This window comes from Antennarius striatus, chromosome 22 (genome assembly GCF_040054535.1).
Source record: "Antennarius striatus isolate MH-2024 chromosome 22, ASM4005453v1, whole genome shotgun sequence".
In the NCBI taxonomy this organism is placed as follows: domain Eukaryota; kingdom Metazoa; phylum Chordata; class Actinopteri; order Lophiiformes; family Antennariidae; genus Antennarius; species Antennarius striatus.
This window is the reverse complement of record NC_090797.1, coordinates 15225001-15236180: the sequence shown is the minus strand read 5'-3', so window position 1 is coordinate 15236180 and position 11180 is coordinate 15225001. Positions and strand designations below refer to the sequence as shown.

The following is an 11180-nucleotide window of genomic DNA, read 5'->3' as shown; positions in this document are numbered from 1 at the left end:
AATCAGGCAAAACCAGGGGGTGAGGATTGACTTTAGGGCAGTGCAGATGGCGTCATCGGTAGAGCGGTTGGACCAGTAGGCAAACTGAAAAGGGTCCAGGGTTGAAGGGAGGGCAGACTTGTTGTGGTGCATGACTAGCCGCTCGAAACGCTTCATAAGGATGGGAGTGAGTGCAACTGGGCGGTAGTCGTTGAAGCCCGATGGGGGCGACTTCTTCGGGACTGGGATGATGGTGGTGGCTTTGAAGCAGGTGGGGACAACAGCCTGGCTCAGGGAGATGTTGAAGATGTCTGTGAAGACACCTGTGACCTCATCAGCAGTCTCTCAGGACACGACCAGGAATGTTGTCAGGACCTGGGTTTTCTGTGCGTTGGTCCTTCTGAGGACTTGCATCACATTGTCCTGAGAAAGCGTCAACGCCTGGTCGCCAGGAAGGGGTGGAGTCTTCAGTGCCGGGATGTTGTTGTTTGCCACAAAGTACGCAAAGTAGACATTCAGCTGATTCAGCAGAGTGGTGGAGCTGTCGCAGAACTGAGAAAGTTGGCTTGTAGTCCATAATGAACTGAATCTCCTGCCACATGTTCCTGGTGTCTCTGCTGTCGCTGAAGTGGGTGGCGATCCTCCTGGAGTACTGTCTCTTGGACACTCGTATGCCTCGTGACAGGTTGGCTCTCGCTGTCCTCAGGCCCACCTCGTCCCCACCTCTGAGAAGGTTCTGGTGACCGTGACATCATCCATGCATTTCCTAATGTATGCAGTGACGGTCTCCATGTACTCCTGGAGGTCTGTGGTGTTGTTGTGGGTGGCTGCATCTTTGAATACGCTCCAGTCTGTGGTGGAGAAGCAGTTTTGGAGTGCCTCTGACGACCCATCAGGCCACACCCGTATCTGCCTTTTCACAGGTCTGACGACTCTGACGAGCGGTCTGTATGCCGGCGTTAGCATAACAGTGGTGTGGTCTGATGCCCCAAGGTGGGGGAGAGCAGGGGCTTTATAGGCATCTTTATGTGTCGTGTCAACATTGTCCAGGATGTTAGCTCCTCTGGTGAAAAAGTGGTGGGTGGGACAACGGCCCACCTGAGTGGGAAGGACTTCTAACAACCCTCATTGTGTTGGCGGTTTGTGGGGGGGACTTTCTGCCCCAGCAGGACTATAAGTGTCTGGACTCAGTCGCAGTGAGTCACAACTGGAGTCCTGACGTGGATGACTGAGACCTGCAGACATGTCTTCAACCAGCCTGAAGTAAGTTCTCCTCATTATGCTTTGCTCTTCTTGACCTGCCTTTACCTGGAGGACTCCACACACTTTACTCTGACTCAGTGCTTTAGTTTGGAGTCATGGACATCTTTATGTAGGAGGATGAAGTCCAATCCAGACTGCTTAGGCTCAACAGATCAGAGTGTGTTTCCTATGAGTCTTAGCATCCTGCTCATTCATTGAAGTGTCTTTTGGAACAGATGGGTTAGCAGTTAGCAGTAGCATCTTCACACTGTTAGTACTGACTCTATTGTTGTGTTATTGCTGGAAGATTTTTAGAGTAATCTTTCTCATCCCAGCACTGTCTCCTGTGCTCATGGATATGTTTGGTCCTGACTTCTTATAACTAAATGATATGAGAGCTAAGACGAGGAGCACTGGGCACAGAATTTAAGGTGAAGCGGGGAAAGGTTTCTAAAATGTTCTCACCATTAATTAAAAATCCCAAAATTCTTTGTGTTCATACTGACCCTGACACCAGTGGTGTGGAGCAGCAGTTTCAGATCTATGTAGCTCTTTTAGGCTCTTTTGGTAAAACGGTTGATGTTTTTTCTCTGTTCTGTTTGTATGTAGGGAGGGTAATGGGTTTCCATCCCCTTACCTTTTGTTTATATGTGAGGGGTGGGGGGAATACGGTGGGTTTCTATCACCCAACTTTCTGTTGATATGTGTGGGGGACTAATGGGTTTCTATCTCCCAACCTTCCTGTTATAACATGGTAACTTGTGTGTCCTCAGGTTTGAACACTACAAACTACCCAAAAGCGAGGAGCGGCCGACCCCCCAGACACTGATGCCTCCCCCCACTTCCCTGCTGGACCCATCAGACCTGGATCCCAGTGGGTCAACACCCGGCTCATGGGTTCAAGACTGGTTCAACGCGGCCGATTTTGTTTCAGGACAGCCGTACTGTGGACGGGGTGAGTGATCCGCGGGGTGTGTTGGGGAGAAGCACTAGATCCCACCTACGTCCTCTTGTGAGGAGACTTAGGGCTGCAGATATTTTCTAAGGTGGGGGTTGGGCTGTTGTTCATTTTGGTAATTGGTAAAACTGTTGTTTTGTTCACCCATTGACAAGCAAGTGGACAACTGTGAACTTGTGTCATCTGAGATTACAAACAGTTGAAGGAAACTGTAGTCCGATCAGGTTGTAGGCGTGTGGGTACCATGGTAACAGTATTTTGATGTTTTGATGTTGTGGGTCGTCTGCAGCTGATCCTGAGAACAAGGAGCTGAGGAAGCAGCTTTGTTTCTACGCCGCCATTGGAAAGTGCCGCTATGGAATCAACTGTGCCTATCTCCATGGCGACGTTTGTAACATGTGTGAGCTCCAGGTGCTCCACCCCACCGACATCAGTCAGCGCTCAGAGCACACCAAGGTAACGACCTGCTGACACACTACACGAGCTGTCACACACTCCTTTGACATGGTGGTAACATACACACACTTCCTGCACCTGTCCACAGGCGTGCATGGAGGCCCACGAGAAGGACATGGAGCTCTCGTTCGCCATCCAGCGCAGCGAGTACATGATGTGTCGTATGTGCATTGAAGTGGTGTTGGAGAAGGCCAACCCCAGTGAGCGGCGCTTCGGCATCCTGGTCAACTGCAGCCACTGCTACTGCCTGAAGTGCATCAGGACGTGGAGGAGGGCCATGTGCGATATCACCAAGTGAGTCGTCAGTGTGTGATGGGTAGTGGGGTGGGGGGTCGTTGAAATTTGTGTTTCACCTTTGTATACTAATGAGGGTCATTAGTATACAAAGGTGAAACTTGAATTTCAACGACCCCCATTTGACACACCCAACAATTGTTGAGGGGCCAGACGGGTTTCAATGACGGTCGTCTGAATGTGCATAGCCCTGACCACACCCCACAGGGTAAATAAGCTGGACAACACCAGCCACCTTCAGAACTGAACAAGTCTCTTGGATGAGAGATGAAACGTCTTCAAGAACTTTCTTAACGTCCAGTGGATTGACTTTAACAGCTTTGGATAACAAATATTTATTCATCTTTCTTCTTCATGAAAGCATCAAAAATGTTAGGTTGTAGCGATAAGTGTTCCATCACATTGATTAATCGTCTGTAAACCAACCAGAAACATTTTTTAATTCACGTTTTCTCACCAAACATCTCCTGAGACTGTTTTTAATCTCCTTCAGAGGAGCTTCTTCCTGAACGTTCCCTGTTTCAGATGGTAAAACCATTTTTCTACTTATTTCCAGTTGCTGCCCCAAGTGTGGAATAACATCCAACTTTGTCATCCCGAGTGAGTTCTGGGTGGAAGATGAGGACGACAAGCAGAAGCTCATCCAGAAATACAAGGACGGCATGCGGTAAGTGGGCCGGACTAGAAACGGGTAAGGGGTGGGGCTACACTAATGGGTGGGGCTATACTAGTAGATCTGCAGGAGAACATCTGGGCTGTGGAGTGGGCGGTGTTGTCTGATGTGTCTGAATCCCTGACAGTCTTCTCGGTCTCCTTCAGGAACAAGCCGTGTCGGTACTTTGATGAGGGGCGTGGCACATGTCCCTTTGGCGCCATCTGCTTCTATAAACACGCCTTTCCTGGTGGACGACTGTTGGAGGCCCAGCCCCCACGCCGACAGCCTGGATCCAATGACAGGAACAGGGTAAGGGGCCACCAGTCCACTGGTTCTGTTGAAGGTCTGCCAAGAACAGCAGCATCTCCACAGCAGCGCCCTCTGCTGGCTGAGTGGAAGCACTGATCAGTGGAAACCATCAATTCGGAGACATTTGGAGTCTGATTTTTGTTTGTGTGTGTGTGTGTGTGTATGTGTGTGTGTCCAGGAGAACTCCAGGACTCCGCTGTGGAACATCTTTGAGGAGCAGGAGAGCACAGACTCCTTCGACAACGATGAGGAGGAGATGGTGCCGTTCGAGCTGAGGGAGATGCTTCTGAGGCTGCTGGACGAAGACGAGGTCCTGGCAGGCCATCAATAAATGAACTTATGAAATATAAAATGAAGAAAAAAAGTCCCACAAGCCATTGTGCTCATGCTAAACATTACCTTGACATTTATTGTTAATCTTTCTGGTGCGTTTCATGGAGGAGGTATAATTCTAAAATAACAAAAATAAGTCAATATAATATTTAACAAATTAACTTTTTTCAAGTATTGCTAATAAACAAAACCCACTAGTTTCTTTGTGGGTTTTGGTGTGACTTGTTTATCACTGACAGCTGTTAGCACTTCCTGTTAGCCTGACGATCACTCTGACATTTACTGTCAAACTGTAAGGTTTTACTCCTGAAGGCTGGATCTTCAGTTTTCTTTATTAAAGCTGCTCATAGCCATTATTTTGTACTGATGTGTCCTCCCTTCATCACCTTCATCCAAGTGTGTGAGTGTGTGTGTGTGTGTGTGTGTGTGTGTGTGTGTGTGTGTGTGTGTGTGTGAGTGTGTGTGTGTTTCATTAATGGTTAAGAGCCTGTTGGATCACAAGCTGTCTGTCAAAGTGGGTGAACGGATGGATGGATGAGAGACGGATGTCCTTATGTCACAGACATCTGTTGAGATACTTCTTGTAGCTAGCATGAACAGCTCGCCTTAGCCTCCCTCCAGTGAAGGTGAGGTCTAGAATGTGGTGGCTCCCTCTAGTGGCATAAAAACAGCTTTGAACCCCCGACCCCTGATGTCTTAGTCCTGGCTGTTGCTTCATTAGCTCATCGTTCCACTACAGACACTCGTCTTCATCCTCCACTCTACATACTCCTCCTCTTCTCCTTTAGCTCCACCTCCTGAGTCAGAGTCAATCAACTTTTATTTATATAGCTCTTAATCACATCAAGAGACATTTCAAAGCCCTTTAATAGACAGAAAAACCCAACAGAATCCTCAAGAGAAGACACAAGCAAAAGCGACCGGACTCATTGGACCACTAGCTGCCCAGGTCGCTAACAGCAGCTAGCAGCTGGCGCTGTCCCTCTGATGTACTCATTCCTGATCCTATCCATCCTGGTCACTCCCAGAGAGAACCTCAGCATCTTCATCTCTGCTACCTCCAGCTCTGTCTCCTGTCTTTTCCTCAGGGACACTGTCTCTAGACCAAACAACATCGCTGGTCTCACCACAGTTTTGTACACCTTTCCTTTCATTTTAGCTGAAACTCTTCTATCACACATCACACCTGACACTTTCCTCCACCCGTTCCATCCTGCCTGGACACGCTTCTTCACCTCTTTTCCACACTCTCCATTGCTCTGGACTGTTGACCCTAAGTACTTCAAATCCTCCACCTTCTTGATCTCTTCTCCCTGTAACCTCACTCTTCCACTTGGGTCCCTCTCATTCACACACATGTACTCTGTCTTACTGCGGCTAACCTTCATTCCTCTCCTTTCCAGGACAAACCTCCACCTCTCTAGCTTCTCCTCCACCTGTTCCCTGCTCTCACTGCAGATCATTATTAATTAATTCATTAGCATTAATCATTAGTAATTTCTTTAAAAACCATAACAAAAATAAAAACAGTGGAAAAACAAAATAAAAGTAATAACATACCCAATAGACAAAAAAATAAAATAATAAATTCCTGCTCGTTAAATATAAATTTTGCTCAACAGCTTAAATAAATGTGTGAATGGAGTATATGCCAGTCTTACTGGTGGCTGTCCATAGTCAGACATCAAACCACTCATGATCTGAAAGTTCTTGAATCAAGGTGAAGACTCCGGGGTTCACATGAAGGCGAGATGTTTTTGTCTTCTCTCGTGCCCTTCTCCGGGTGGATGGAGAAAAAACACCTGTGGAAACACAAGACAGATGACTGCATTAATAGTAAAATATTTTCACATTAACAAAACTCTTTTCATCCTTTTATCCATCTTCATCTGCTTATCCGGGTCCGGGTCACAGGAGCAACAGCAGGCTCCGCTCGAGGCGGAGGACCAGCGGCTCTACTCCGAGCTCCTCCCTGGTGACTGAGCTCCTCATCCTATCTCTAAGGGTGCGCCCAGCCACTCTACAGAGGAAACTCATTTCAGCTGCTTGCATCCAGGATGTTGTCCTTTCGGACATGACCTTAAACTTTGGGCCATGAGAGTGGGATCATAGACTGACCCATAAATACAGAGCTTCATCTCAGCTCTTTCTTCACCACAACAGACCTATACAACGACTGCATCACTACGGCCGCTGCTCCAACTGTAAATCTCATTATCCATCTGCCCCTCACTTGTGAACAAGACCAAGATATGTGAACTCCTCCAATTGAGGCAAAGACTCTCCGCCAACTCAGAGAGCGCAGACCACCTTTTTTCGATCGGGAACCATGGCCTTAGATTTGGAGATGCTGATCCTCATCTCACTCGAGTCACACTCAGCTTCAAACCACCACACTACATGCTGAAGGTCCAAGTTTGATGAGCCAAGAAGACAACATCATCTGCATTAAGCAGAGATGAAATCCTTTGGTCCCCATACTGAACTCCCTCCAGATTCTGCCTTCGACTAGAAATTTTGTCCATAATGAACAGAATCAGTGGAGCACAGCACTGCCGGAGTCCAACATTGCACCTGTAACAGGTCTGACTTACTGCTGGGAATGCAAACCAAACTCTGACTTCTGTCATACAGGGACTGTATAGCTCTCAGTAAAGAAATACAAGGTTCGATTATAGGTATGATCCTCCTCTCCAGTAACCCTGTAATAGACAATCCCTGGGAGGCTGAGGAGTGTGATACCCCTACAGTTGGAGCACATCCTCCACTCCAGACAGAGATGATTCAGCCAAGACACATCTAGAGACTTCTGGTACTCAGGGCAGATCTCATCTACCCCCAGTGTATTGTCACTGAGGAGCTTGGCAGCCACCTCGATGACTTCAGCTCGGGGTGATGTACAAGTCCAACTCTGAGTTGTCTGCCTCTGCTTCGTCCATGGAAGGCATGGTAGTGGGATTATGGAGATCCTCTAACTAATCCATCCACCCTCCTACTCGTGTCCCACTGCCTCCCCAAACTCCTCCCAGACCCAAGTTTTTGCCTCCATGACCAGTGGGGCTGCAGTGCTCTTGCCTGCCTATACCTGTCAGCTGCCACAGGTGTGCAATGATTCAACAACAATCGATAAGAGTCCTTCAGCTTGATGGAATCCCTTACTTCCGGTGTCCAACACCAGGTTTGGGGGTTGCCGCTGCAACAGTTACTGGAGAACTTGTGGCTACAACTTTGAGCGGTCACTTCAACAGTGGAGGTGGAGAATATGGTCCACTTTGACTCAATGTCCCCAGCCTGGTGCGGAGTCTGGGAGGAGCTCTCTGAGTGGTGGGAGTTGAAGACCTCACAACATTTTATTTAAACTATTGCTTTAAATCCATCTGCAGAAAGTACAGCGTCCTGATTCTACTCGTCGTGATGTTCTCATACATGACCAGATCTACCTCTTCTCCTCCTTCAGCCATCGTGGGTAGCGGCGAATGTCCTGGTTCAGGTTCGATGTGTCGCAGAATGACAAATGAAACCTAACCTAGCAGTTAGGTTTGAGGTAGCAAGTTAGGTTTACTCCACAAACCATTGGAGTTGTGTGTCCGAGGAGCAACGCTGTCCACCACTGCCCTGCAATGACTCCTTTGCACCAGCAGGTGTCAGCATCATAGAAGGCTTCTAAAAAGGACCCGCATGAAGTGTTAAAGGTTGTAGTCTGAGAGCTGATTGGTCCAAGCGCTGGAAACTGAACAGGCTGTGTCCATTCACTTATAGCAGGCAGAAGCATCACTTTTGATTCTGAAGGGTCTGGCAGATTTCATGGAACCGTACGACGTTAGGTAGCTGAAATATGATTTGATAAAAAGTTTTATCCAACTTTGGAAATGGAAAAAAACTTTTATTTAAAATTCAAAATTTATAAAATTAAAATTTTAAAAATATTTATGAATAAGTGTGTTTTACTGAGTATGTTTGAAGCCAGCAGAGAAGGCTTTGCTGGCCCTGACGCCCCGCCACTGGTTAATTGATGACGCGTGATCCGATTAATTGCAATTTGCAATTTGCCACAACGCCTTCAGTTGAGATGTAAATGTTCATCGGAATGTAACTACCAGCTATCGTCTATGTGTGATCTGAGCTTATCTTTGTATGTTCCATCGTGGTCACTATCATAAAACAGTGTGCAATGTAGAGGATCGATAGGAGGCAGGTAGGGTGCATGTCTGAATCCAGGGACTGAATCCAGGGCTTCCACATAGCATACACGGAACCAGGGCTTGAAATTGTCACCATTTTGGTTGCATATGCACCCAAATTTTTATCAGTGTGAATATTGAATATATTTGGGAGCAAAGGTGCGACTAGGGAAAAAAATCTGGTGAGCCTTTTTTTTCCTCTTCTCTCTCGCTCTTTCTCTCTCTCCATAGAGCAGGGAAAACCAAATGGCGGACCGCGGTCCAGATCTGGACCGCATGATGGTTCTGTCCGGACCCGTGACCACTCCATGATAAATGGAGGTATTGGTAAAGAGTAGATTTTCTTGGCGCATTTTTACTTGCAGTTCACGGCTACAGACGGCGGGCGCCCAGTAGATGTCAGCAGTGGGTGAGGTTGGAACTGGTCGCATCAGCCATTGTCCATTCTGTCCAGCTTCACTGCAAAAAATTTGAGTACCAACTGGGTCTTAAATTATGTCCCGCGAACACAATGGGCAACGGTTTGGTAAAAGGCAGAACCTGTGGTTTACCCGAGAAGCCCATCAATAATATGCTGTCAGATGTTAACATTGACTGCGGTACAGGTGTATCGAAAGTGGAGTATGTGGCTCTAATGTCTATCAGGCCGCTGACAGTCTTAACACACACAGTCATAGGAAGCATTGGTTCAGCTGTTCTGTTGCTTCCGGGCCTGCCCAAGGATCCCTAATCTGTCCAGTAGGGGTCATCATCCTCCCCTGTTACTGTTTCCCCAGTGTAATATTGACCATACTGCTGTGTCCATTCGGTCCCCTTGCCCACTGGTTGGTTGGTGCCCATGGATAAATGCCCCCTGTGCCACGTCCTGGAGCAGATGGAAATCCTCTGTTTCGAGGTGGTTGTGGAGCGTACTCTTGTGGGCTTAGTCGGGCCTGTTTGCAACTGCGACTCCAATGATTAAGATCACAACATATGAAACATCCAGGCTGATTAACTGAGTATAATCTGCTGCCGCCATAGCTTTCACCTCTTCCTCGTCCTCCTTTAGCCCAAGACCAGCCACCACGACCCTGCCACAAAACACTGCCAGCGTGGTTAGAGTTTTTCTTGACCTTCTTGTCATTTACCTTGGCCCTAGCCTCAGCTAATTGTAATTTAAGTAATTGTGTCTGCATGTGTTGGATGTCTGTGTTGAGTGGAGGTGGCAAACCATTCAAGAGAGCTGTTCTAAACAGTGTCTCAGTTACCTCATTGCTGGTGGTGCTGCTGTTGCTGCTGACCATTTGGCCAGGCAGTTGTTCCTCCTTACCATCCCATGGGAATGAGGTAGAGGTGTTCCCATTGGGTATTGGAAACTCGTCTCTCAGCACGTTAAACAAGGCTCTGGCAAATGGACCGAATGGTCTCTCTTGTGGTTTCCCCGAGAAGCCCATCAATGATATGCTGTCTGATGTTAACATTGACTGCGGTACACCACTCAGACCCGCTGCGGTTCTGACAGCTGAAACTTTCATAGGGGTGAGTGCAGTATCTAACAACTGCAACACATCTCCTACTGCTAAATTTTGGCCTGAGGTTATGGCTAACATGTGTTCAATCTGTTGATCCGCTCCTTGAGACAGGGGGGGTAATATTTTAGCCATGCCTTTGAAATCAGTAAATAAATGGTTTATAATCTCTCAAGTTATTAGTGAAAGAGGACATGAAGATAGTTGATGTGAGAGAAGAGGATGCGAAAGACAGGGTTAGATGGAGGCAATTGAGGGGAAAAGCCGAAGGGAAAAGAAGATAATCTCTCAAATTATCTTAATAATCAATTCTCAGGGGCATCTGATGATAAGTCTTACCACTGCGCGTGTGTGGCAGGGTATCATCTTCCTCCCCTGTGTCACGAAGGTGTGCTGCTGACTCAATGTACCATTCATTCTCACCTGCAATGTGATTTGTCAATTTATACTTGTCTGGAACTTCACGTGGGATGCCAATAGCATCTGTGTAGACTGGACTGTCCTCCAGCATCGTGGTGTATGAGCTCAGGTGTGACCATGTCCTCACCTCATCCTTGAACACATTGTAAATCTGTATGGGAGAAATGAGACACACAAGTGCACATCTTCCTACCCAGTTTGGGACAAGGAGTCCTTTGTGTCTTGGTTTTAGTCTTGTTAGTTTTGCAGTTGAGCTTGAGCGAATTGCAACTGTATTTTTCATAAGTCAGTTTCTAAATCAGTAAATTTATTTTGGTGTTTGTCGTCGAAGTGGCAACATTTCTGTCTCATTTTTCCCTACTTTGCTCTTTCTTCAACATCCTCCACTGTCTTCTTTATCAACTTTCTATCACTCTCATGACCTTCCATCAGGGATTGCTGATATCCTCTCTCTCTCTCTCACTTAGAACTTCCGCTTCCCTTCCTTTTCTGACTTCTTGTAGTTCCTTTCTCAGTCACTACATCTCATGCTCCACTCTCTCTATCTCTTCTGTCTTTCCTCTCTCTCTCTATTATTGCTGTTTTTAATTCATATAAAGTTTGACGTGCATCATCTGTTTCTCTGTCCTCTTCAGTTTTTAATACTCCCTCTTTTTAAATGCCACAGAGCTTGTTGACTAGCTGGACTAGCTGCGACATTTGTGGCTGATGGCTTATTTTGTCGTTGCTTTAACATTTCTCGAACCTGAGCTGAAGGCCCACTGGTGAAATTTTCCTCTCTACTTTGAATTGGCATGTTCCTGAATGGAATGTTACCCATGTTTTCAAAATAACATGCCTCCCTA

At 46.9% G+C, this 11180-nt stretch overlaps 1 pseudogene; it reads left to right on the top strand.

Moving 5' to 3' along the window:
- Positions 1-578: 578 nt before the first annotated feature.
- Positions 579-4224, top strand: LOC137589707 (probable E3 ubiquitin-protein ligase makorin-1; annotated as a pseudogene).
- The last annotated feature ends 6956 nt before the right edge of the window (positions 4225-11180 follow it).